Raw genomic sequence first — 27,731 nt, 5'->3', positions numbered from 1 at the left:
GAATTCTAGTGAAGGGTTCCTCTCCATAAAGAGCAAAAAAAAAAATAATACCCAAAAGGTACTTGCATTAAATATATGCATGTAGAACTGTAGACCAGGTCAATATTGTGTAGGTGGAAACTTTGTGTGTAAAAGTATGCTTTCCTCGACTATTTCTCAAATTCTTTGAAAACAGCAAAAAGTTGGAAATTCCTGTCAAAAGTAGCAGTAATCCTAATGTCCGATAACAAATGAAAAGCAGGCAATATTCTTTATGAAGAGACGTTTATTCTCGTAGAGTCAACACTGATGTCCTCAACAGCCACCCTAGGTCAAGACAGCCCATGAACTGCCAATACTAGAACGCCTGCCTCAGGTATCGGAATTCTCATGTAAAGTCAGAACATAACAACTGGCAACCTTCTATAAATAACATAGGACACAACACACATCTTCCCCCTTAACAACACATATAATTAAATACACCATTTGATTTACAGCAAATACTTCACAACATATGCCTACACGAGTTAAGACATTACATACTCATTTAAATATTTGGGTCTAACAATATTTCTCCTGGGTCTGCGAACGCTTGCCCCATGGTCTTCCCCACTATACACCTGTATATTATCGCCATCCAGCTCACCAGTTTCACCCACACATATATTCCTACGCTCATGTTGCCCTAAACTACTCTTAACACTCTCACCAGAACGCACATCCCAGGCATTCTCATTTCCAACCGATCCTGGAATAAACCTGTACTCGATTATTCCCACTTCTTCCAAAATGCACACCAAAACTGAACCCACTTCCAGAATGAACTCCTGCATGTGGATTGCTAGAAACAACTTTAGGCCAACCAGTAACTTTTACCACATCTCTTTTGTTCCACCACTTTCCAGTCTCCACCATGATTGAGTGCTTGGAAACTCTGACCACCTTAGTAACAGGATAACATCTTGACCCCCCACTTCCTTTGCCTTGCGGTCTCCTCACGTTAACCCTTACCCCCACACAAAATTGCATGTCCAAAACACTGTTGAGATTGTCATATCTCATTTTTCTCATAGCTTGCAATCTCTCCACTCTTGCTTTTACTTGTCTGATATCTGGATTAGACTTGTTCTTCATGGTTTCTTGCACTACCCACCTAGTAATCTACCGTCTCAACCATAAATTTGAAATGATCTGCCAAGGCTTCTAGCACTTTTGTAAGCGTATGTAAATGTTCCTGAACTGACTCAGAGCCAATTAGAATATCATCCTGATAGGCCGACACCCTGCTTTCACCCCCAAGGAGTTCATACATGAGTTTCTGAAAAACGGATGCCGCTGAAGCCAACCCAAACGGCATTCGTAAAAAGCGGAATGTTCCAAATGGCATAACAAAGGTCGTGGGAGAACGAGATTCCCTGCTCAGTTCAACTTGATGATAGGCCGATTTGACATCAATTGAGGAAAATATTTTCATCGTCCCATCCTGGATTCTTGGCAATGGGAAAGAGTCCACCAAAATGTTCTTATTCAAAGATTTCAAATCCACACATGATCTGAAATCTCCTGCCTTCTTAATAGGTGATACCCATTGAGACGAGACGACTGGTTCGTTGATCCCCTCAACACAGATGTCATGTAGATGTTCTTTAACTTTCCCTCCGATACTTAGTGGCACATTACGTACCTTGTGCACTACAGGAACAGCCTCAGGTTTAAGTACTATTTTGTGCTCACACCCTTTTACCAAACCCAGTTTGCCTCTGAAGATGGCTTCATGCTTGTTTAGAATGTTTTGCAAAGACTAACTTTATCTTGACCTTTTCGACTAAAGCAATTGTGTGGTCCGCACGAGGTCTATGTACCATCCCATATTGTCCTTGGTCTCTCCTCGCCAAAATATTATAACCTCTATTATCCACATATATTTTGGTACTGATGGTTTTGTGCTGATATCTGATCTTCTCATGAAAATAACCCATCATATCTTTCTCTTGACCATCAAAAGCAAAGTTTTTTATATCAGGCGCTAATAGTGTAACCATCTTCCAGTTCACATAATAAATCTCATCTGATATTACAGTAATAAGTGAACCATAATCCATTGTAACATCCAAAATAACTTCCCCAATCCTAACTTTACAAATGGGAACTTTAGACGATTTAGAAAAAGTGTCTGGGGTTAGAAGGGGCATCAATCACCAATACACACCTCTTCATAAAATCAGTATCATCCAGTAGCCGCTCGCGGAAGGGGTGGGGCAGGGAGGGGATACATAGTTTATTTAATTAACAAACAAAAAAAAACACTTACCTCCTCCGCCGCTCCTCCGTCCCTCAACCCTTATCGCTGCAGGCACAGGCTCCCAGCCTGCCCTGCGCCGATCCTGTTGCTACTCAGAGCAGAGTCAGGATTGGCTGGGAGCGCCCAGCCAGGGCGCTCCCAGGCAGACTGGGAGCCTGTGCAGGCTCTCTCTACCCAGTAACACTGTTGCTGGCCTGGAGAGAGCCTACAGCGCATGTGTGTCTTGCCGGCCCAAGACGCTCAGCACTCCCCCTCAGTGCACGTCACCCCTGTGACCCCGTCCCTTTTAAAGAAAATTATATTTTCTTTGAAAGGCTTTGCAGCTGCTGGCATGGGGGCGTGCTCCTCCGCCGAAGCGGAGGAGCTGTCACTGTTATTAATCGCCATCTTCCTGCCATAAAGGTTGTTGTTGCTTGACTAACATGAGCTTTTGTGTCTGCTTACACACCCGTGCAAAATGACTTTTTTCCCCTACATTTCATACACAGCTTTCCAATTGCAGGACAATTGGTTGCATTAGCTACATGTGACTTAGATCCACACCAAAAACATATTGTACTCTTATTCTTTTATATCATTCAATGTAGACGTAGATCCTTACATTTTTGGCATCGCAACGCTCACATTCTCTGGTTGCGCCTTTTTCATTTTACTCAATTTCTTTGATGATATTAGGGACCGTTCAATGCCCCTTGCTATTTCCAGCCTTTCATTCAATGTCAGATTCCTGCAACATAAGATTTTGTCTTGAATTCTTGTGTCATAACAATTCACTAGTAACTGATTTCTAAGATATTGGTCTAATATTCACAAGTATAAGCTAAAACCCTGAGCTCTACTATAAAGTTGTGGATTGATTCATGTTGAAATTGTTTCTGTGTGAAGAATGTATGCCTTTCAACAATGATACTAAGATCATCCTTGAAATGATTTTCTAGTCTATTGACCACCTCCGTAAAAACATTCCATTGGTCAGATGATGACGGTTGTGCTTGTGGGTGATGATCAAAAATTCTTTGTCCTTCTGTTCCAAGGCAATTATATAAGATTGCTTCTTTCCTAATGGCTGAAAAGTTCAATCCATCAATGGCAACTAAAGATCTTTCAAAGGACTTGTACCAATGGTGCCATTTAACAGTAGGAATTCCTTAATCAGGAAGAAACACCACTGGCAAATTTGCAGTTTGCATGGCAACAAGTTAACTATTACTAGTAAGTAGGGCAATCTGAGAGTGAAAACAGTGAATTTTGCATACAACTACTGATCAGTGAATGACCATATGGTCAACTCGTCCATTAGACCTCAATAAGCAATCAGGGATTATAAATAGATTCAGAATGTTCAACCAATCTGCAAATGTTACAATCTGAGCAATTGCCAATAAGAGGCAAGGTAATAATTCAATGCAAACAACGTAAGATTACTAAACACGGTGCAGAATAAATGGAAAAGAAAAAACATAAAATACTTTATGTTTATAGTAATTTAGTGTGCGAGTCACTGAAGTGAGACTTGCTAGGGAGAACAATAAAGCCAGTTTTCAAGTGTGGAGGCTGTAAGTGTCCAAGTCACCGTTGAATGGACAAGCTGGACAATGATGAGGAGTTACCGATGATAACAAAGTTGTTAAAACCGCTGCTAATCAAGACTCGCATCGAGGAGTAAAGTGTGCGAGTCACTGTAACATTACCTTTCATATGAACAGCGAAACAAAGCTTTCAACGCGTGCACGTCTCGAATTCCTTGGCGTGTGAAATAACTTGTAAATCATAAAATCATTTAACTTCACCTTCAGTTGCAAGTACAAATCAGTGTGCGAATCACTGAAAATCAGACTCGCTTTAAAGATTTAAGTGTGCGAGTCACTGTACACATCAATGTCAGTAGGGAAGCACTGTTTTCACTTGCATGCGCACAGCCAATTACTTTTGAACTAACTCAGAGCCAACGTCTAAAGCGTATCGTTGTTTCCACTTGTACGTGCACAGCCAATTACTACAGAAGAAATGTGAAATAGCTTCGACCAGTCATACTTCGCCAGACAGGCTTGTCGCTCCAACAAATGAATGGAAAATGTCACCTTACCAACACAAAGCGAAGAATTAACATGCAAATGTCAGGTCAGGCTGCAAGGACACTCAAAATATGAGCAGTCAAAATGCGTGGGTTCAGGAAAGGTGTTGATAGCTGCTCCCGCTCGTTGCCAATTCATGTGGTATCTGATAATAGATGAACAGCAGGCAATATTCCTTATAAAGAGACATTTATCCTTGTAGAGTCAACACCAATGTCCTCGGCAGCCACCCTAGGTCAAGACAGCCCGTAAACTGCCAATAGTGGAACGCCCGCCTTGGGCATCGGAATTCTCATGTAAAGTCAGAACATAACAACTGGCAACCTTCTATAAAGGTGCACTTTAACATAGGATACAACACCTAAGTAAAAACTTCAACTTTTTCCTGATGATTTTGACAATAAGGAGTCTTAGACAGTTGATAGTGTTATAATTATCTAGATATGAAATGTGTTGGGTAACTAAATGCTTCTACCTTACTGGTACACCGGAGGCTCTCTTATTCATTTATCATAGGTTGGAGACACTAAATTAAGTCTGGGACCGTTGTTCCAATTGTTCTCAGAAAGAGGAGACAACTTCATCATTCCATGAAGGAGACATCTCACAGGAGCTACCCGAGGCAGCAGAGAGAGATTTTGTGTTGTGGTGTTCCAGGATTCTCATCATTGGTCCAGTCTATGTTGTTGGTGACCCTTGCTAGGAATTGGCTGAACATTACTGAGGTTTACCCAACCGGTGTGTATTGGTGTAATGCTGAGTTATGAGGGGTCTACTATGCCACTACAAAGCCTAAGGGAACTACTGACTACTTGTAGGTGGTTCACGCACCAGATGTGTGTGGGTCCTCATTAAGAACAGACATGAATGTGCCCTTCAGCTAAAACATGCCCAAGGATCACTTCATATATTTATTGGTTGTTTTTCTTAGCTCATATTTAAGGCATGGTAGAGGTTTTGCTCTTTAGCAACAGGTTGACATGCTTCACTGGCTATCACATTGATGCCGGCCGTTTCTTCAGGACCGAAGGACCACAGCCATAGATAAGGGTGTCTCTGGAGTACTGGAATTACTCCACTTATCACTTCTCCTTGCAAAGAAAACCATAAAAAACTGTTTATCATTGTCCATAGTATTATTGTCCATTAGTTTACACCCTTAAGTTGCGCCAAATATATTTTCAATATTGTATTATCTGTGTCATACTGAATAATCACCGACCTGTGATATCATTTTTATTTGTATGGTTTCTATACAGTAAGAGTGATGTGTCTCTTGAAGGACTGCTCATATCCAGAGTCAAGTGTGGAGATCGCCTCCATTTCACCCCTATTTTAGCTGTTTAGGGACACATCGCACCAATAACCCCAATAGTGTTTATTATTTGCCGTAAGTAAATTTGCTTCACATATATCCATCAATTCAGGTCTATACAAGGCGCATGCACTTTGGTTCAAAAGGATACAAAACATTTTCCTCTACACTGACAATGTACCACCATCTCCGGGGAGCCCTGAAACTGTTGCTTGACTTTTTTTTTTTTTTTTTTTATAAACAGATTTGGTGTCAAGGACTGGATGCTGCATGACCAAGTCCCCCTTTTAGATGCCCAAAGAAAGGGCAGCTCCTACCAGTAGCCATAATACCACCCTGCACAGAATATTAGTCATAGAAGGTGTCAAGTATCTCCTTGAGAGAGCGAACCAGTGGGCAAAAATCCTCTTTGATCACAAGTTACAACGATGGCAGAGATTATTTCTGAAGTGATTAGCAAGGCACCAACATCACCCTTGCAACTCTGAAATGAGCCAGGCGTAATATATCATAGCAAAATCCAGGAGAAGTTCTAATTGCAAGAAGCACAAATCGTAGAAGAAAATAGTAGCAAAGGGGCAAAGAACAAGACGAAATATGAGGGAACTAATGCGTTGTGCCTCATCTTCCTTTGGTGACTGCCTTCATATATGGTTCAAAAGTACCTAACATCTGAGGATAAGACTCAACTTCATCTTGGATTGAGAATGTTGGATAACACCCAATCAACAGACCACCGTCTTGGAATGAGCAGTTTATAAGACGTGTTTATGCCTCTTCCCTGGAAATCATGGCATTTGTTTTGCAAGCAAAGAAGCCCAAGTTTGACATCCTGCTCCCACTGCTAAATTCTGCAGTCTCACCTCCGCCAATCATGTCTACTGCTCCAATTGGCTCAAATTCCCTCTCTGAGTGCTGTGGGCACGGAGACGATGGAACACACCAAGTGGCAAGGAGCAGCACCATGCGCAGGACTCAGTGTCCAACAACGTGCTGTTTGGCAGCTGGACAGCTGGGCAGCATGTCAATCACTTTTTCCTCCTCTGAATGAATGTAGTCTCTTGTAAGCTCTTCTGCTCTTATCACAAATGAGACAAAGTCACACAAACAATGCCATCTACTAACAACATTCAACTAAAAAATTCATCCCGCCCATATTCCACAAGTTTTCTTTAAATATTTGTCCTTAACTATATCACTATCATCTTAAAACTTGGATATGTTAACTGGCGTTTATATGGAATGCCTCGGAAAATAATTAAAGTAGGACGTTAAAGAAACAAATTTACGAAACAAAAGATAAAACATACACTCGAATTAAAAATAAAAATAAATCTTGCAACAAGAACCCACTTGCGACAGCTGATGGCTATATTGTTTCTTCTATAAACTACAAATCAAATGCAGAAAAACAGATACGTACTGGCATTATTCCTGTTTAATGTTTTTGGGGTTGAGAGAATGTGGAGACTGGATGGCGTTCACTGGGTTAGTGCTAACTTCACACTGGAAAAGGCTAGAAGGTAACAAAGGTAATCCAACTAAAATGTGTACACAGAAGTAGAAAACCATGCATTAAAGACTGCATGGTCTATTACAGGAGAAGGTGGTGAAGGGGAAATAAAACACACTGCACACAGTTACTTAGTAGAACGTATGGACAATAGAAGTGATGCATATGTTTGCACCTGCATCAGGAGCTGGTAGTCAGAGTGGATGGTGATGCATGTCTTTTGTCTTCTTGGCTCGTCCACCTGCATTTGCATGGACTTCAGAGGCAGAGGTCTCAGTGGCAGCAGGCGAGTGGCATGCTGTAGATGGAAAAATGAAATTAGGCTGATCTCCTACCTCAGCATAACTATATGCTGTACAGTCCCTGATCTCATGAACCTCCAACATTTCCGGCTACAGATAAGTAATCCTTTTTCTCTCACACACCCCATCTTCGCTGCATGCCATGCAGATCCTGGTATCCCAACCCCTTCCGCTCCTCAGCTTAGCTTGATGAACATGCATGCTTCTCTTGCCTTGCTCTCTTCCTTCGTTCTGAATTATGTGGTCTTAATAAGTATCATCTCAGAATAAATAGATAACATCCTGCCACGTCACATCAGGCCTGCATGGTGCCTTGTGCCCTGTCCTGTAACTCTCTCAGGCTACACTGAGGCCAAAAATGTTTTAATCTTTTGACCTTTAAATAAACCAACATGGGCCAACCACTGCCCATCAGAGTACCTCCACTTCAGCATGTTCCCATTGCAAGACGTTTAGGTGTCCACTGGGGGCCTATTCTCAAAGTATCAGGCCAAACCACGACTACAGCTCTTATAGTACCACACAGTCAGGACTTGGCTCTGTCTGCCTCATTATATCCCTTAAATGATCCTGCTACAGGAGTGGCCGCATTCTCCCTCACAGGACAGATCATATGTGAGCGGAGAAAACAAGGGTAGAACATATGTATGTAAATGGCTGTATCTAAAGAAAAGCTGATGGGCGGTATGACAAAAGCAGCATAAAGAAGTATCATTACTGGTGGCTCCCTGCTCAAAGATTACTCAGCAAGCTGTGCTAGTACACAGATTGGATTCACCATTTATGCATCAGTCGAATTTCCATGAGTGGCTACAATGTGACTACACAAATTATAGTAACTAATGATCTGAGCTAATGCGACTAGAACCAAAGGTGCAGTCTGTATGGAGCACACTGCCATTTGTAGCAAAAACTGTGAATTCTAGCCACAGTGAGTGGAAGACAGTGCTTGGAAATTTGGAGCAGGCAGAAATGAGAAGGCTAAGGCGACATGTAGAGCAAATGGCAACCATGCACACAGCGCAATTCAAGAAACCAAAATACAGTTGTACAAACATTAATAAGAATTGCTGCCACGGGTCAAACAAAACTACATGCTTTTCAGTGCCCCAATGTCTGATCAGTATTGAACAAACGTTTATTCTCTCTTATTGGGCAAAGCCCTCAGCTGCTCTACTCACAACCTTGTACTGACAAACAGGCCCCCAGGATCTCAAACATCAGCCTCAACTGGGAGCCGGCAGCCTAAACTGGGAGCTCATTGTAGTGCTTCCAAAATCCATAATTATGCACAGTGTATGTGCCTCAAAGATTTCACATGGTAGGCAATTTAAATACCTTTTAGAAGCACACACAGCAAAAGCCCACTCCCACCTTCTGCTTCCAATTTATAGCTCACAACCAAAGACTAAGACCTACTGTATTTCAAGTGAAACAGAATGAAAGAAGTAACTGATACAGATCACCTTGTTTTTAGCAAAATCGAACAGTTTCGTCTATTACAACAATATTTCCTATCAGGTTTGAAATCCTGCTAGCCTAGAGGCAACAAAACAGAGCGATACTACTCCTTCTTAAGCCAAAAAAGACCCTTTATGCATCACTGCATGGGTCACGTTAATCCAGATTCGGTCAAAAACATGAGTTTCTATCCTGAAACATGATTACCGGACAGGCGGTAAAAAACACTGTGGAACTTGGTGCACAAACCGTTTCCAGTTCACAGGCCAACACCGTTAACAGTGCTGTAATATTACACACGGAAATGACTGCACCTTGCATGCCCAGTAATTCCAGGTATGTTATTACTGCATTGCTTTCCCCCCAAAAAACACAGCAATCGGGGTCTTTGTGTAAATAAAATATGATTTAAACCTACACTGTATCCATTAAACACTATTATGATTAGGAACTATTTCCAACGCACTCTGCAGCAGAACACGATTCCAGTTGCAAAAAACAGTATAAACCAACAAACAAATCGATTTAGGGTGTTATTTTACTCAGGGACAGCGTGGGCATTTTGAGAACAATACATTCAGTGGTGTTAATGTCACAGAAAGGTTACTGAGGGAGATTTCAAGCTGGCTGAATGGAAATGGTAGGATCAAAGGTCATGTACGATGCGAAAGGACAAAAAGTTCTATTTGTGTTTAAAGGAATTCCTAGTAAAAAGAACCAGTTATCCATCCACAGATAATGTAACTCATGGGCAAAACAATGGCCAGAAATTCATTAAAATCTACTATAATGTGGTTAAACCTCGTCTTTTACACCCCTTTTATGTAAACATGCTCTACCTTCCTGTACATTTTTTTCTTAGATTGAAAAAACAGAAATATTTTTCAAAACGATCATAAAGCTGAAAAGGGGACAAACTCTATTGTTTTTATTGTGAAAATGCGACTGCTCAGGTCAGTTTTAAACGTACTTATTAATTTAATGTATTTATTTACGGAACTGTAATGGTTTTATATTAACCTGCAGATCCATAAAATACTAGTACACCTAAATTACACACTTTTCTAATGCACAAATAAATTTTATTTAGTGTGGTGTACAATTGCACATTTTCTGTACTATGCAGTAATCATAGACACGTTCTCAGGATTAGCATCACAAAGCAAGAATTTTAGAAAAGAGTGAAGCCAGTGTTTGTTTGCAGATTCAGTGTCTCTGGTTTAAGAACTTGTCTTGCACCTACTCGTTATTTAACACCAATTTATTACTGTGTTTTTTGTGTGTTCTCACGTTATTTAACACCAATTTATTACTCTGTTTTTATGTGTGTTCTCACTTGCATTTACTTGTATTGCAAAAAAACAGTACAACAAGCATTTACAATGCAATAGGTCTCGCATTTGCTTCAGTTAACGCTATTAGCATTGTAAATTCATAACTGGATTTTTCTTCCACATAATTTTGTTTTTTCCAGCCATATGCCAGTGGTCCTGCATATAACTAAAGCACTTCCATTTACCTTCTTCCTCTATCTTCAGCAAAAATTAAAATGTTGTCATTTAGCATCATAATTTAAATATTTGAATCTATATTTAAGCAGTAGATGCACACAAAAATCAAACAATGGGAAAAATGTAAATCACGGTCAAGAAGCTACAAATCGTGGTTTTCCTTAAATACACGCACACAAATGTGCATGTCTAAAATATATATACTCAAATCATATTAATTCACATGCACACACAGGTGAATATGCGGTCACAGAAAGTCTACCTTCAATGATGGTTCAAAACAGATGTACAGCCACACTTCCTTTAAATGCATTAGTTGCTCATATAAATATACTTAATCCTTTTACGCGGAAGATACAGTAAGTATTACAATGCCCACCGGGATTACCCCCTTAAAATGGTACAAAGGGCGTCCACAGGAATAAGACAAAAAGCCTTACCTGACACACAAAACAGTGAAGACAGTGGGGTAACACAAGGCATCTAAGCACAATTACTGAAAATAAACAAATACAACTTAGCTGGCAGGCAAACCTCTGCCCTTGCTATTAGGCAACAAAGATCCTTTTGGAGCTTCCCCCCCAAAAAAGACTTTAAGGAGAGATGAGTGACTGCACTACCTCGAGTTGTGTAAACATCTGAACAGAAATTGGAAAGTAAGGATGGAACAGTATTTTCTTGTTAAAAGAATGAAACGTTTTGCAAGCATTATTGCCTCTGCCTCACATTTCAACAAAGCTCTAATGAAGTTAACTACATCAGAGCAGTCTGAGAAGATTAATGGCCCCAATAAAGTAGATAAGGAATGTCCTCTGTGCTGATGTGAGGAGGGGCCCTGGAGAGACTCCAGATGCTAGGGTCCACACGTTTCACATCATTGCTTCTAGGTTTAGCTGCTACATTCTATGAGAAAGGCCATTAGGCAGTGGTAAAAAAAACATTAAAACAAGCATCTGCAATGCAATGGGTCTCGCATTTTCCCGAGTTAGAGCTATTAGTGTTGTAAACTCCTAACCAGACTTTACCACATAAATTGAAAATAAAAAGTAATACAGTTTCACATAAGCAAGCCGATTTAAAGTGCTACGCCATGAGCATGAAGGAGACACACAAAAGAAAAAAGAAGTTCGCTTGCAGTAAAATGTATCAGCAAAAGTGCAAATATCCATGTAACAGGGTTGGTGTCCAAGGCGGTAACTGAACCGCCCCAGGAAGGGACACACATAAAGCATTTACCAATGATAACAAAGGATTTTTGAAGGGCAAGCCCATGAACGAGTGATAGTGATGGGTGTGGTTAAAAGCCCAAATAGATAACAACATGTCAGAAAAGCAGCACTTGCATGCTGCTATGCTCAACATAAAACAAAGCCTAGGAGCTACCTTTTATTAAAGTTTTAAAGATGGAGCAAATGTTCCAGGAGCCAGCAGAAGACAGCACTGGAATAAAGCCAAAACAAATGTCAGTGACATGGGAGGAAGTGGGAGGAACAGAATGCTGCAATAAAACACAAGCAGCTACCAGCCTAGAACACTCACAGTGGAAAGGCAGCAACAAAGAAATGCCAAAGTAGTCTGTCACAGCAACCGATAAAGAAACCAAAGTGGATTAATACAGTAGTTGGACACTGTTCCGAAACAGAAAAGGGAGGAAGAAAAAGCCAGAACTGACCAAGAGCGAGGAACAATTTTTAAAGGACACTGCAAACAACAAATGAAATCACTTTAAGCCATAGTAAGTATACTAAATGTATACACAAGGTCGAAAGCTTATGCTTGACCTACAAAAAGTCACTGAATACAAAGATTTAGCAACATAAGTTGTAAAAGATTGAGGCCGGAAAATTTGGCCCATTGCAATTTTTGCATTAAACATATATTAGATTTTATAGATTATCTGGATTGTTTTGTTTTCTTTTAAACCCTGTAAATTTTAATGCCCAACTAGATTTCACCCTACAACTCCACCTTATGTACTCACAAAACATAGCTGCCCACCATGCTAGTGTTTCATGTGCTGGACTAAGACATCTGCAACTACCACGTTGAACACAATGAAACTAGCATTGGGTAACACTGAACTACGCTAACAGCTTTCATTACAGCGCGGAAGAGTATAATTTGAGCATACCGATTGAAGAGTGCACTTCAGTGGATAGAATTCTTCTAATGCCAGAGACAAAAAAAAGAATACTTCCAGCCAGCTTCGCTGAGGCTGATAGCATGACCCAAGAATTGTTCCCCCGTCTACAAGGCGATGGGATTCCATAGCTTACTGTCCAGCCTCTGGGTGCTTTCGGACGACCTTTGTAACAGAACTCTTTCCTTGTCCAACAAAATTGCTATCTTAAGAGAAAATGTCTCATGTACTGTCCAACATCTGAAAGATTCTCACTAACCTGAACGTTCCTGCTCTTCCCCATTACTTGAATTCACTTGTCACTTATTGTGACATATGGAAAATTCGGAGGTCCTTCAAAAAGTCCCACTTTGTCATGGGATCTACGTAATGCTAACGTGGTTACCGCGGCCTCATGGAACAGTTGCCTCCTACAACTAAGCTAACACCCTCACTCTTTAGCAGGTCAACACCACAAACCTTCAATCATGCCATTAACACCCATATTCTAAAGAATTCTTTGGTGGACTTGAAAATCATTATTGACTGCTCTCTAACTCAGGCCTACTTTATGCTGCAAAGTCCTCGAAACAAGTATCACTCATAAACTTTTCTCAATTTTGGAATCAAACACTTTTCTCAGTGGCTGTAAATTCAGTTTGGGACCACAGCACCCACTGTCCATTTATCTAATAAGAGGTCATGGATGCCCTTGACACCATCGACCATCAGGTGCTTCTCAGCAGGCTGTCATACGCAGAAGAGATCAGGGATACATCATTAATTTGTTTTGTTTTTCTGTTTCCTTCAATGCTACAACAACCAGATTAAATTGAGACCATTCCTCTCCATATATGTCAACATTATATGCAGGGTATTCCACCCCCAATGCTCAGCATTTTCAACAAGTCTCTGCCACATCTATATCGCCCTGCTTGCAAACTTCTGGAATTCATAAGACCAGCTATTACATTTAGATGTGCAGTACTCAGATTCACTTCTAATTTGAAGACACTACAGAAAACCCTCAGAAGGTATCACTTAGCCTAACACATTCACCAACGGATGAAGAAAAGGTGTCTTTGCTCGAATAGCTGAAAAATAGAAATCCTTTATTTAGGGCCAGGGAGTTCAGTCGAACTGACTTTACCTTGCCTTTATATTGGCCACCACCCGTGGGATCTGCCTCAGACCACATGGATACAATCAAGGGTCTTGGTGTGTTGTTTGACAGTGAGCCATCCTTCAAAGTACAAATAAATGTGGTCTAAAATACTGCTATCCACTAGTTACATTTGGTCAGGTATATTATACGATTTCTTTTTTATCTGCTAGAAATGTATTTTAATCCTTTCTGTGGCCACTTCCTGCCTTCTTATTGCAACCATCTCTTAACTGAACTCCACAAAAATAAACAATTTTTCAAGGTCCAGTGCCAGTCCAGAGCCATGCTGCTCATCTTCAGTTTGCCGGCTCTGAAATCTCTCTATTAGCCACCAGTAAAGAGAAGAGCTCATTCCAAATCCATGAGTCTCATCCATAAAGCCTTACAAGCCAGAGCGGTAAAGTACAAACATTGTTCATCTCTCCATTATCCTCCTGTGTGATGCCAAAAGTCCACCAAACATAGCTTACTGTCCATCTGGTCGACTTGTTAAAAGAAAGCCTGAGCATGGAACCTATGTACAAGGCTTATCCCTGTGGAACTATCACTCTTCTCAAAAGCTTTATCACCTTTTTATCAATGTACATGGTTGCAGGATTTTATCATTGGATAACAGCATTGCAACTGTTTATTATTACCATAACTTGATCAATTCTCTCTTTTCAGTGTATCTGATCTAAAGTGACGTGATGCTATTGTGAAATTAAAATAAATAATAAAATGTGTGGTGCTAAGATAGCTGTAAATTTACAACCTTTTAGATAAGTTATTTTAATGGTTAATATCCCAGTACATTTCAAGGGTGCTGGTGCCCCCTGCTTGCGGCAGCATTTCCACTAGCTCTATTATGAGCAGGTGGAAATGCTGCAGCACCTTTCCCACTGGGCTGACAGGTGGAAACCTTGGTTTCCGCCTGTCAGCCCAGTGGGAAAGTTGTAAATGGTCTGGCAGGAAAGTCGCCAGCACCACGTCGACCTCCCGAACGGGAGTTTGGCGAACAGATGTTTCCATCCACCAAACTCATAATCAGCCCCTAAATGTTTAACAGACTGAACTGTATTCTCTTAAAAACAATGAAGGATAAGAAATCTCTACAGATTTCAGAACTCACTCCATTGGCTAAAAATAGAGGGTTGCTTCAAATCCCTAAATCGTAAAACTCAAAAGCAGCTTTAAAATTGGGGCAATCATTATCTTCGCAGCATCGGACACATGAGGCTTGAAAAGCCAGACTCTTTCCCTGGGACAGATAAAGCACTATCAGTTCTGTAACAAAATGAAAGGCATCCTGTGTTGCCGGCTAGACTAGACAGACTGAACGTTCAACTTGAAAGTACCAAATCCTACCAAATAAAAAATCTAAATTTAGTGACTAGTGATACATGGTCACTGCCATAAACCTTAATTGGTCTTGACAGAATACTACTGAGCTTCAGGGGAAAATAGGTATATTGAGTCCTTCATTCTCCTTCACTTCAACTGCTTAAACTCCTGCAGTCCTATCTACTACATGATACTGTAGACCTAGCCCATAGTACTTTTATAATTAAGATTAGAGGTGGTCACACAGAAAGTTGATTCATAAGAACCAGCCAACACTTTTTCCAGCACTGCACTCATTCTCCATGGCTATAAGTACACCCATCTAAAAGTTTTAGAGTAGAAGGTTTTCTAGTATCATTCAATATGATACATTATGTATTGATAATGGCAGTAAACAACCCTTGTCATTAACTTTGTCATTTTTCTGTGCTTGAACTTCCACCCAAATCAAGGTGCTCATAGGGGAAGAAGCGAGAGCTACTCTTGTGCCAAATAATTATCCACAGCAATAAATCATCAGGAACATCCATATAATGGCCTTACACTTAGATAGCTTTGGAAACTGGGCTTCCATGAAGAATAAAAGGTGCAGACAGAATGCTTCCAAGCCTCACAAAGATACACACTATAGAAAGCATGACCTGCCAGGGGACAAAGAAAAGATGGCCAAATTATCAAGAAAGGAAGATACAAAAACACAATGACATTAGCTTCCTGTGGCTCTGCTTATACCATTGGTGGTTTAGCCCCATGGCGTTTGAGCTCCAAAAACACAGCATGCACATAGCTTTTGTCCCAGGAACTGAGTGAGTTATTGGACCCTATTCTGAGTCATGGGGTGAAAATGAAGAATAACAGGAACATTATTTTGGCAACCAATTTGGATCACTGGTAGACCTACATCCCAATTTTGTTTTCTCTGAATTCTCAAAGCTCTTCTGTTCTATTCTAGCTAAGCTTCTCAGTGGACCCTTAGATCAGCCACCATGCATGACATTTGAAAAACACATGAATGTTCTTCCTCTTCTCAAATAAAAAAAAAAACCTACTGTCGACCCTTGGTCCCTTAGAAGCTATGAACTCATATCCTTACTGTCTTACCCAAAGTGTTAGAAAAGTTAACTAATTCCCAACTCACTCAATACCTTGAAGCCAACTCTATTATTAACCATTCACAATTAGTTTTGACAGGAGCCCACTGCACTGAAACAGCACTTATAGCTGCAGCAGATGACATTTGCCGCCATTTGGATCAAGGTACTTCTTCAACGCTGATCTTTCTACACCTTACGCACCTTCAATTCGGTCTCCTGTACAATTCTGCTCAATCACATAATTTTGGAGTCTACTCCAAAGCTCCGAAATGGATTTATCCTTCTTATTACTCAGAACTCAAACTGTCAGTCTAGCATCACTTACGCCTAAATCACCAGAAACATTTGTGGTGATCCTCAGGGGTCCTTACCGAGTTCTATCCTTTTTAATATCTATATTGTCCCTTGGCTGGGATAATCAAATCTTTCAGTATCAACATTGTCTCTTACACCAATGATACTCAGCTCCTTGTTTCCATTACTGAAAACGCCTCAGAAACTAGAGTCAAATTTCAGTGCCTGCCTGTCCTAAGCAGCATCCTTGATGAAAGAAATCTATCTGAAACTCAGTGGAGTTAAGACAGAGGTGATCCTCTCTGGCAAGTTGACCTTGGTTGTAGTAACCTTAACTCTCTGTACCTACTAACTCAGCAGGGAACCTAGAGATAATTTGGGATAGCAATCTCTCTATAATGATAGCAGATGAACTGCCTCCTCTACTGGTGTCAAAATACAACAGATGATGGACGGAATGCAGAACAAATCAAACATTCACCCCCAGTCACAGATCTTGGTTTAATCCATCAGTTTTTTTGCTTGCCATGCCATTCCAGTTTGGACCCAGCCATATACAAATCAGTCTTGACCCAACAAATCAAACATTCACCCCCAGTCACAGATCTTGGTTTAATCCATCAGTTTTTTTGCTTGCCATGCCATTCCAGTTTGGACCCAGCCATATACAAATCAGTCTTGACCCTGTTCCCCATGGGAACAGTCCAGCCCGAACTGCCAGGCCAGGTCCTCCCTGGACCAGAAACAACCATCCTGGGACCGGTTTCAGGGTATCACCCTTCATAAACCAGGCTAGCTTGAATCTGGTGGCAAAGCAAGCATTGGACCCACGTCTGGGCATACCCTTCTCACTTGGGGCAACAAATGCAAAATACAACAGATGATGGGCGGAATGCAAAACAAATCAAAGATTCACCCCCCCAGTCATAGATCTCGGGGTTTAATCCAGCAGTTTTTATCTTGCCATGCCATTCTAGTTTGGATCCAGCCTTATGCAAATCAGTCTTGTGTCAGCACCCTCGGAATGCTTCACAGAATATTCAAGTGGCTTGCAATCAGCACCTGCAAGACCATTATCCAAGCCTTGATCCTCAGCCATCTTTATTTTCACAGTGCTCCCTGTGCAGGCATTCCTGATTAGTTAATAGGGAGACTGCAGGTTCTATGTCTGGTTCTCAATCACCCCGCTGGCAACTTGATGGCTCCCCAATCTCAAGGCTACACATATACTACCTATCCACAAACGTGCAACTTTTTTGTTCCTCTGTCACACACCAAACATTTTACGGCACTGACCCTCCCTGAGTAGCAGGGTCACCCTATACAACCAGTTTAGAGCTCCCCAGTACACTTCATCTTGTGGTTATTCCAATCATCTGGAAATGTTAACTGGAGGACATTCTTTGTTTTTGTATCTAACAGCTCACAACTGGAACATCCCTCATGCAATCTCCCTTTTACTTTCATAAAGAAACATGAGACCACGCTGTTTTAACAACTGACATGGTTGTCCTTTCTTGTGAACCAACTGGTAATTCTACAATTGATGCAGATATTTAGCGATGTATAAATAATGCATCAACTCACAGATCCTTCTTAAGTAGTTATCACCAGCAAACGCCTTTTAGAAACAAAGTGCTGAGGAAAAATGGTGTAAATGTTGTCAATGCTGCTAACCTTTTTGCACAAAAACGCAGTCCACTGAAGTATAGTGAGGTAACATCATTAGGGGCCATCACGCCTGGATTCTGCCTGTGCCTCCTAATGACCATGTGTCTGAAGATGTTGGGGTATGTTTACGGAAGACAATTTTCCAGGGCACTTTAGATTCTCAGGGCTACAGGCTGGAGAGGCACTTTTCACTGGACTTAGAAATAGCTGCAGGTCGTTAAAAGGGGACCATCTCAGGGGTAAATGTAGAGAAGTTGGATTTTAAAAGATTTAGCTATCAATTCATACATTTAATCTCAAATCGAGGGGGAGGGCAAGTTGAGACTCTGTAGCAAGCTAGGGTTCTGCAAGCCCACACCATAAGGACATGTGAGAAAATGGGGTAGCTACACAAATACCTGTGGTCTCAAATCTACTCACTCCTACCTCCCACTAACTTACTCAGGTAATACAGCCTTCCTGAAGCCAAAGGCCAGAAGGTGGAGCCAGCAGGCCATGGCCCCACATCAACAAGATCTGTATAACCTGCCCACCCTCCTTCAGTAATCCCCAAAGAAGAGACGCACCAGCTCTGCCGCATGCACCCCTCCCAGTGCATGGATGATGCAAGACTAGGAGGGTAAACAGACACACTGTCATGCTGACCCCACTGTTGAGCTGCAGCAAAAAACGCAATGGGTGGCCATGCCCCAGGAGCCCAAACTACCTTGGGTGCACTCATCCATCCATACATGAGGGTGGCAAGGACCATCAACATATTTTTTAATCAAGTTACCACGCATGTGGAGCCAACATTACTCATATGCAGGAAGAATGGCCAAGTACCATTCTTCTGAAGCAACTGGTGAAGTCTCAAGAGGCATTAGCATTTTTTAACAATTTTTGTGTTTCTCCTAGTGGTAATTAAAGTTGTCCTTTTAGGTGAATGAATGAATCGTTTGGGACTATTCAGTTGACACTGGTGCACTTTTGAAGGTACAGACAACAGCATTTAAGGCCTGTGAATCAGGATTGGGCTGAACAAGCTATCGAAGAATTCAAGAGTACTGTGAATGACATACCACTTAAACTTCAGTGCTACTTTCATGCCTACGCCAGAATATTTTGTAGGAACATATTCTTGGCAGGACTGGTCCCCTGCAAACGTAGGAATGGATTATTGTATGACGTGCTGTAGTGTACTGGCAACAGCAAAATGTAAAAAAAACATGTGGGCTCAAACGTGAGGGCAATCAGAAGACAATCGTCCCCGGGGTCTCGTCTTGACACTGCTCTGGGTGGGACAGCTGCTGAGTACGTGGTAGAGGGTGAGGAGGGGCATCCTAAGAAACAATTATTCTGTTACTCGCTTTGGGGTTCACCATGAAATCTCAAACTCAGCATACGCAAAATTCTGTAAAAAGCTAAGAAGATTTGTTTTCACTATGGGTCTGCATTCCTAACTCTTCTTGTCGCTTCCAGTCGCTCCTTAACACCAACACGCCAGAATTTACTCAGACAATTAGTTTCCTAATCACTTAGCATTATGGGGCATCATAAGGATCGAGGATGTCCATGGCTATATGGAGTGACAGAGCGTAAGGAACAGTGTTTTTATAATGACACACAACTCCAGGGTGATTTGCTATATTCTTTTAATGCACCTAGTTGAGGGGGTGGTATTGCATACAATAAATTTTGCATGCCTTGAAGGGCCTACCAGTGACTGTTCTTTTACGAGCGGTCGGCGTCTTTCAAACTGCAGGTCCCAACGCCACCTGCACTGGGGTGTTCAGCCAGCCTGGCGAAGGCATGTGCACCCTTCTAAACCCATCGATAGGCTGCTTTCCTATTTTAACAAGGCTCCCTCCTCCATGGTTGAGATTGCGAGGAGGGTCCCATCAAATTTGCGGCTAGATCGTACGGGTGGTGGGATGTTACTACTAACTTGTAATAAGTTATTACAAGAGAGTGGTGACACAACTTTTTTATTAGACACTTGCCCCGAGATCAGAATGCACATACAATAACAAAATAGTCTACTTTACTTTATATGGTTAATTGCATCGCCCACTTCGCTTATTATATTTTAATATTCGTAACTTTTTCTCCTTCTACTTTTGCTTCAATATCAGTCATTCTGGAACTGCTGAATAAACTCTTGTTTACCTTGAAACTTTGCATTGGTTTACCAAAAGCCATTCTATCTTTAGTTTATTACCGGTAAAAGCACACTGGCACCTAATATGGGGAAGAGCCACCCTTGATAAAAATCTTAAATACATATTTGCATTGCATGTCCTATGAGGTGGTAGGCGCATATTTGTTAATAACAAAACCAGTGTTTACACTACGACTGCCAACAATATATCGGTTACGGCGACACCTCCAAATGAGCTTCAGAATTAGAAAGGGACGAATGAAATAGCGGAAGAGTGATCGGGGATAATTGTAGGTTCTTTGGTAGGAGGGCTGTGTCACATTGCTTCCGCAGATCCTCGTGGGCCCATTGCGTTTTAAGTAACAATTGCAGAGGCTCTTCACCTTTTGACTGATGTGCCCCCCTCTGAATCATTATTGGAATCCGAGGACCCCCACTGAAACATTATTGTAAGCCAGTGACCCCCCAGCCTAAGCAAGTTCTATAATGTGTACCTCAAAACAATAGACAAAAACATGTATACGCTAAACAAAAGCCCCAAAATTAGAATATTTTGTGTAATTCCCTAACAAATTTGGAAAATTTCAACTTTTAATGTTGCTCCTTTGTTTGCATATATTGTATTCATTTAAATGTATTAATTGTAATAGTATTCAGTTTAAAAACATTTGCGGGCCCTCGCAGCACAGGTTAAAAACCACTGTGCTATTGAATGCCTCAACACTCAGGTACCTGCATTTTCGGGGTGTACTGGGTGTATATTCAGAGTTCTGTCATGAAGTGTGCTGTGGTAAAGGTAGTGTGTGGTACGTGTTAGTGGGCAGTGCTGTAGTGAGTTAGAATATGGACATCGGACTATAAGGAACGTCCATAAAGCCAGATTTACCGGAGAGCTTCTTGGTGCAGCATGAAAGAGGTTTACTGTGACCCTACAGTACTTATTTTCTCGACCTCAGAAGGGTAAGAGGCTGAGCCAGTCCCCTAAGAATGTAAATGCATAGTTATGGTGTTGGAAGCTAAGTCATGCAGTGGTCGCTTGTATAGTGGGTGGGAAGACCCACTATGATGAGCGGGCGGGTTGCAAGTTTTGGCATCGTGGGTTAGACATATGCATAGAGAAATAATGATGGATGAGGTCAAAGAATATCAACTAGGGCAATTTTGTTATGCTTCTTTGACAGAAAACAAAACATGAACCCTTTGTTTTTTTGCTCAACACAGGCTGTGACTTTGGTGTTTACACATTCCAGAGGGCAGACTGTGCCTTATCCTCACAAGCCTCAAAGCACCTGATGTTTTGGTAAACAGTGGCCTGGCCAACCCGGGAATGTTCCTGCTTCAACTCTTTCACAGCAAGTTATAAAACAACCGAGCAAGCGAAGGCAAGATGTCCCCCCCACGAGGGTTTGAAAATCTCCACGTTTCACTGTGCGGCGCTTGTGATCTCTGTGTACTTAGCGACTAGAGGCTGTACACTGCGTCCTGTATGCGCTGCATTACGTTGTGTTTGTTCTTCAGTTAAGTCAAAGGCTTTCATCTCACAGCACACTGTCACTCAGGCTGGCTTTTATCTGAGGTAATGAACAGGAATGCCTCAGTTCGGAGTCACGTGGTGCAGTGCGTAAATTAACTGTTTTCATACCGAATTAAGGGCCATATGTACAAACACATTTTCACATTGACACAGAGTGGGAAAAACCCTTTGGTACATCTAGCCCTAAGTTCCTGTTAGCTCGTCGTGTTACTAAGCACTATTTTCTGACAACTCGAGGCGCTTTCAAACGACTGATATTTTTCCAAAATGTGAAGTTATTACAAGCTACTACTCACCCCTATGTTGCCTGGAAGTGCTACGGGGGCAGGGAGGGAGTATTCCACTTCCACATCGTTATTTTATAGGCAGTATTTGTAATTAAACTTCAAACTCAATTACTATTTGTAGGGCATCTTAACAAACCGTGCACGCACTTTGAGCCCTGGGAACGTTCGAGCACAGTTGAAAAATAAAATAAAAAAATATATCTATAATATATATATATATATATATATATATATATATATATATATATATATATATATTTGAACAGCTGGACTTTTATGAGTCATGAATGTAGCCCCAATGTTTAAAATCGCTCAATATAATATTAGTATAGTATCTTGACACGTTTACAATTCTTCAGAATTTATTGTCCATGGTGTTAATAGAAACGAACTTCTAACGTTATTGTGGGACAGTACGATGTAGCAATGTAATCAATCTGTATTGTGTTACTACATAAGCATATATTTCATTAACAAATTTACATAATAATAGTAAAAGCAATTTCAAGGATCACTGTAAAAAAGTATGAACCACAAAAACAATTAGAAACTGTTAGAAATGGGGTATTTGGTTGGCAGTCAGGTTACCCCCTGTCCAAGCAAGGACCCTCACTCTAGTCAAGGAAAAGGAGAATCACACTCAGTTAACCCGCGCTTACCCCCTTGGTAGCTTGGCACGAGCAGGCAGGCTTAACTTCAAAGACCAGGTGTAAAGAATTTGTACCAAAAAAAAAAAAACACACAGTAACTCAATAAAAACACTACAAAATGACAAAACACAGATTTAGAAAAATACACAATATTTATCTAAACAAAACAAAACCAAAACGACCAAAAATCCGATTTACACAAGTCAGTTTTCAATTTTTAAAGATTAAACTAAAAAATAGCGCTTAGAAACACAAAATGCTTGTGGTGTTAACACGGTGTTGTGATGGAGTCGTTCCCAACAATCCAACGACAATGGCACCGGGCACGGAGTCACGCAGACCCCCAGGTACAGTACCTCAGTAAAGTGTAAAAACAAGCTGGTGCGCGAAGTTGGAGATCGTGGCATCGAGGAGGCGTTGGTTCCGGTGTTGTGGGGCGAATGAGCTAAGGCGTCACAAAGAGGCATCGGGTCCTTGCTGAGGAGCGGTGGAGGTGAGGCGGCATCAGTGCGAAGTCGATATCCGGCAGACACGACATGGTGGGGCGACTTCCACGGAGTTGCGGACTTCGTTTGGTCTGCAGCGGTGTCGGACCTGCGAGAGTCGTCGCACTCCAGCAAGGACCATGGAGTCGCTTGCAGGCGGCGTCACAGGATTCGGCAGCTTCTCCTTTCAAGGGCCTAGGTACTGGATAGGGCACCACTTGTCAGGTCAGGAGCCTCAGCAGAGAGTCCAGGTGCTGATAGGGGAAGTCTTTGATGGCTCTAAGACTTCAGAACAGGGGGCAAGCTCAGTCCAAGCCCTTGAAGATTCTTATCAACCAGGAATATACCACAAAGTCCAGTCTTTGTCCCCTTTCACAGGCAGAAGCAGCAACTGCAGGATAGCTCTACAAAGCACAGTCACAAGCAGAGCAGCACTTCTCCTCAGCTCAGGTTCCTCTTCATTCCAGGAGTGATCCACTTTTCAGGGGTTTTGGGGTCTCTTCTTATACCCCTTTCTGCCTATGAAGTAGGCCTACTACAAATGAAAGTCTTTCTTGTTTGTGAGATCCTGCCTTGCCCAGGCCAGACCCCAGACACACAACAGGGGGTTGAAGACTGCTTTGTGTGAGGGCAGACATAGCCCTTTCAGGTGTGAGTGTCCACTCCTCCCCTCCCTCCAAGCACAGATGGCTCATCAGGATATGCAGGCCATACCCCAGCTCCTTCTGTGTCACTGTCTAGACAGAGTTGCAAACAGCCCAACTGTCAAACTGACCCAGACAGAATGGTTCAAGCAAGAACACGTCTACTTTCTTAAAGTGGCATTTTCACACACACAAGTCTAAAAAACAACTTCACCAAAAGATGTATTTTTAAATTGTGAGTTCAGAGACCCCAAACTCAAGGTCTATCTGCTCCCAAAGGAAATCTGCTCTTTAATAATATTTAAAGGCAGTCCCCCATGTTAACCTATCAGAGAGATAGGCCTTGCAACAGTGAAAAATGAATTTGGCAGTATTTCACTCTCAGGACATGTAAAACACATAAGTACATGCCCCACCTTTAACATACACTGCACCCTGCTCATGGTGCTCCCTAGGGCCTACGTTAGGGGTGTCTTACATATATAAAAAGGGAAGAGTTAGACCTGGGAAGTGGGTACACTTGCCAAGTCGAATTGGCAGTTTAAAACTGCACACACACACACTGCAATGGCAGGTCTGAGCCATGATTACAGGGCTACTAATGTGGGTGGCATAACCAGTGCTGCAGGCCCACTAGCAGCATTTGATGTACATGCCCTTGGCACCTCTAGTGCACTGTACTAAGGACTTACTAGTGAGTCAAATATGCCAATCATGGAAAGTCAATTACACATACATTTTACATAGGACCACTTGCACTTTAGCACTGGATAGTAGTGGTAAAGAGCCCAGAGTAACAAAAACAGAGTCCAGCATACATCAACAACCTGGGAAACAAGCCAAGAGTTAGGGGAGACCACGCTAAGGATGCCAAGTCTAACAGAAACCCCATATAATTTAAGCACTATACAAAAATGACCACTATCTAAGCCGTCTCTGTTTCTACCTCATTCACTTATTACTGTCAAAACAAATTCATTTACTCCCTCCAGCTCTCGGGGGCCGGATGACGCATGCTTTCAACTATACAAAATGGTGAAAGTACGTCTTCAGAATTCACGTATTTGCACTTCTAGCGCTGGATAACTTTGTTGAAGGCTCGCACAGGACATCGCTTCTTACAAGACCTAGTCAGCTCGATGTTCTTTAAGAGGCAGCTGGTAACAGGGGGGCTACAGTTCTACAAGCTTCCAAGAGCGCTCACGAGCTACTTCAAGATAAAGAAGATGATAATAATAATGATAATAGTGCGGGTTTACCATAACGCTTATACCCGGAGACTGCAATCCTAAGGGCTGTACATAACAGGCGTCACCTATTACATAACGTAACGGCACTCAACTGACGACCTCGGAAGGATAAAGTTCGGAGTCGGTCCCTGCTAGGATTTGACCTTGTGACCTGCAGGTCACGCCCGAGGTCGCCTCACAAGCCGAGCTACACCGCCGGCTGACCAATTAAACTCCGTGACGACATTTCAGCTGTAACCATACACACGTGAGGGGGTAACGTTGCGAAATATAACAGAAAAACACGAGCTGTAAAGTATCATGGAAGGTAGTGCACGTCAAAAAATTCACATTATGGCCAAAAACAATAAAGCATGTGCGCTGGAAACACTTAAGGAATTAGGGTCACCGACCACAAAGCAACATACCGCGGCCACTCCAGGCACATACATGAAAACATGGGCACGTCAATACGTTTACAGCACTTCATCAGCAGTTTATTACAATGTGAAGAACAAGGGGCTTTTTATTATTATTAAAGAATGTGACAATGAAACCACGCTAGTGTTGGGGAGGAGCTGGAAACGCATGCAGCAGGTGTGGTGAAGTCAGAGTTTCAGCTGTAGGGCTTACTGCAGCTGGGAAAGAGCCAGGGGGCACAGACGGGTGATGAAAACACAGGGCAAGGAGAGGGATGACTAGGCGGCAGGACAGCAAGGGTGATGGAAACAGAGCAAGAAGGTGGGGGCAAGGGGCAGCGAGGAGTGGCACACAGAGTGGAACACAGGGAACAGCAGGGGGTGATGTAAACATGGCAAGGAGAGGAGTGCAGGGGGCAGCGAGCAGTGGCAGAGGAGCTGGCAGAGGAGCACACAGAGCGGGAGACAGCGAGGGGTGATGAAAACACAGGGCAAGGAGATGAGTGGAGGGGGCAGCGAGAACAGAGTGGAATATTGGCGACAGCAAGGGGAGATGAAAACAACTCGCAAGGAGAGGGGTGAGACCAAAAGGGTGCAGGGAGGAGTGGCAAAGGAGCACACAGAGTGGAGGACAGCAAGGGGTGATGAAAACACATGGCAAGGAGAGAAGTGCAGGGGGCAGCGAGGAGTGGCAGAGGAGCACTCAGTAGAATACAGAGAGGCAGCAAGGGGTGATGAAAACAGGGAAAGAGAGGAATGCAGGGACAGCGAGGAGTGGCAGAGGAGCACACAGAGTGGAAGACTGGGCGCCGAGAATGGTGATGAAAACAGGTCAATGCGACTTATGAGAATGTAGGGATATGAGGGCGGCAGAGAAGCACACAGAGGGCTGGAATACAGGGGGCAGTATGGGGCGAGAGAAAAACACACGGGGAGGAAGAAGCAAAGCAGCACTAGGAGAGGAAAATGTAGCATGCAGAGTAAGGGGAGCAGAAGACTCAGGAGGAAACAAAAAGAGACCGATCCTTAAAAAGCTATGGACTGCATATCACACAGCTGGTAAGGGCAACCATGAGTAAGGGGGGAGGAAACACTCGGAGGGTAAGGAGAAGCTAAGCCACAGGGGGCACAGATAAAGGGCAGTAGTAGGCGCAGCGAATAATGACAGTAGTAGGCACAGCAGGTAAGGGCAGCAGAATACACAGAAGGTAAGGGGAAAACAAGTCACAGGGGACACGCCACAGGTAAGGGCAGTAGTAGGCACGGAGGGTAAGGGCCGCATCAGGTAAAGGCAGGATGTATAGTGTGTAGGGGCTGCAGAAGCCCCAGAAAGTGAGGTCCACAAATAGCAGAGAGTAAAAAGCACAGAGGGAATAAAGAGGAGATGGCTCCTTAAAAGGAATGGATAGGATACAACACTTAAGGGTAAGAGACAGCTAGTGCATACAGACAACAGGAGGCACAACGACTAAAGGTACAGCAGCCATTTCTGTAGATCCTGCCCGCGGCGGTTCCCGGCAGAAGTTGCCTTGCTCTGCCCCGGGGGAGCCGGAGCAGCAGTGGACGGGGTGTCGGGCCCCGGGGTGTAGGCTCCGGCCGGCCCAGGAGAAGGAGTCGGGGAATCTCAGAGGGAGGTTCACCAGCCAAGGGGCTGGCACTCGGATCTCTATCCCCGGAGCTCTGGAGGGGGCTGGGCCTCGATAACTCACCTCTCTCCGCGGGACAGTCCAGTCCCCTGGGTGCCTGGGGCGAGCAGCGGCCGAGGGCAGCGGACCAACAACAGCCAGACGGGCCGGGAGGCGCACAAAGTCCCGTCCTCGGCGCCCGCAGCTCCTCACAGACGGCGCTCCCCGGTTCCACAGCGCCTCACTCGGACGGAGCTCGGCTGTCTCCGGCGGGCCCCACACTCCCTGGGCGGCCAGTCACAGTCCCGGGGCCACCGCGCCTCCTCCTCCTCCAGCCGACGCCGCGGCGCAGGCAAGCACCGCCCGCTCTCCTCCCCTCCCCCGCCCGCCCAGCCTGCCGTCTGAAGCGGGAGGAGGGTCCGGCGCTGGCACTCAACTCCGGCTCCTCGGGAAAGCTTTTCTTCTTCAGAAAATGACTGGGAGTGGATGGACCTCCCAGCCCCAGCTGCCCGGTGCCTGGCGGGGAGCCACAGAGCGCCTGAAGGAGGGCCGGGGTGTGTCGGTGCACTGTGAGGTGGAGCTCAACTTGAG

At 43.1% G+C, this 27,731-nt stretch overlaps 1 protein-coding gene across 2 annotated transcripts in view; it reads right to left on the bottom strand.

Annotated features, from left to right (window-relative positions):
• The window catches only part of RAF1 (Raf-1 proto-oncogene, serine/threonine kinase), a 363,516-nt gene extending 336,004 nt beyond the window's left edge, over positions 1 to 27,512 (bottom strand). The window contains exon 1 of one of the 2 annotated variants that reach the window (XM_069206644.1): positions 27,225 to 27,512. The gene's annotated coding sequence lies outside the window, so the exon portion shown is untranslated. The remainder of the gene's footprint in view (positions 1 to 27,224) is intronic. The other variant, XM_069206643.1, reaches the window with a different exon arrangement.
• Between the last annotated feature and the right edge of the window lie 219 nt (positions 27,513 to 27,731).

This window comes from Pleurodeles waltl, chromosome 9 (genome assembly GCF_031143425.1).
Source record: "Pleurodeles waltl isolate 20211129_DDA chromosome 9, aPleWal1.hap1.20221129, whole genome shotgun sequence".
Lineage (NCBI taxonomy): Eukaryota > Metazoa > Chordata > Amphibia > Caudata > Salamandridae > Pleurodeles > Pleurodeles waltl.
The sequence above is the reverse complement of the archived record's forward strand: the minus strand, read 5'-3'. Positions and strand labels throughout refer to the sequence as shown.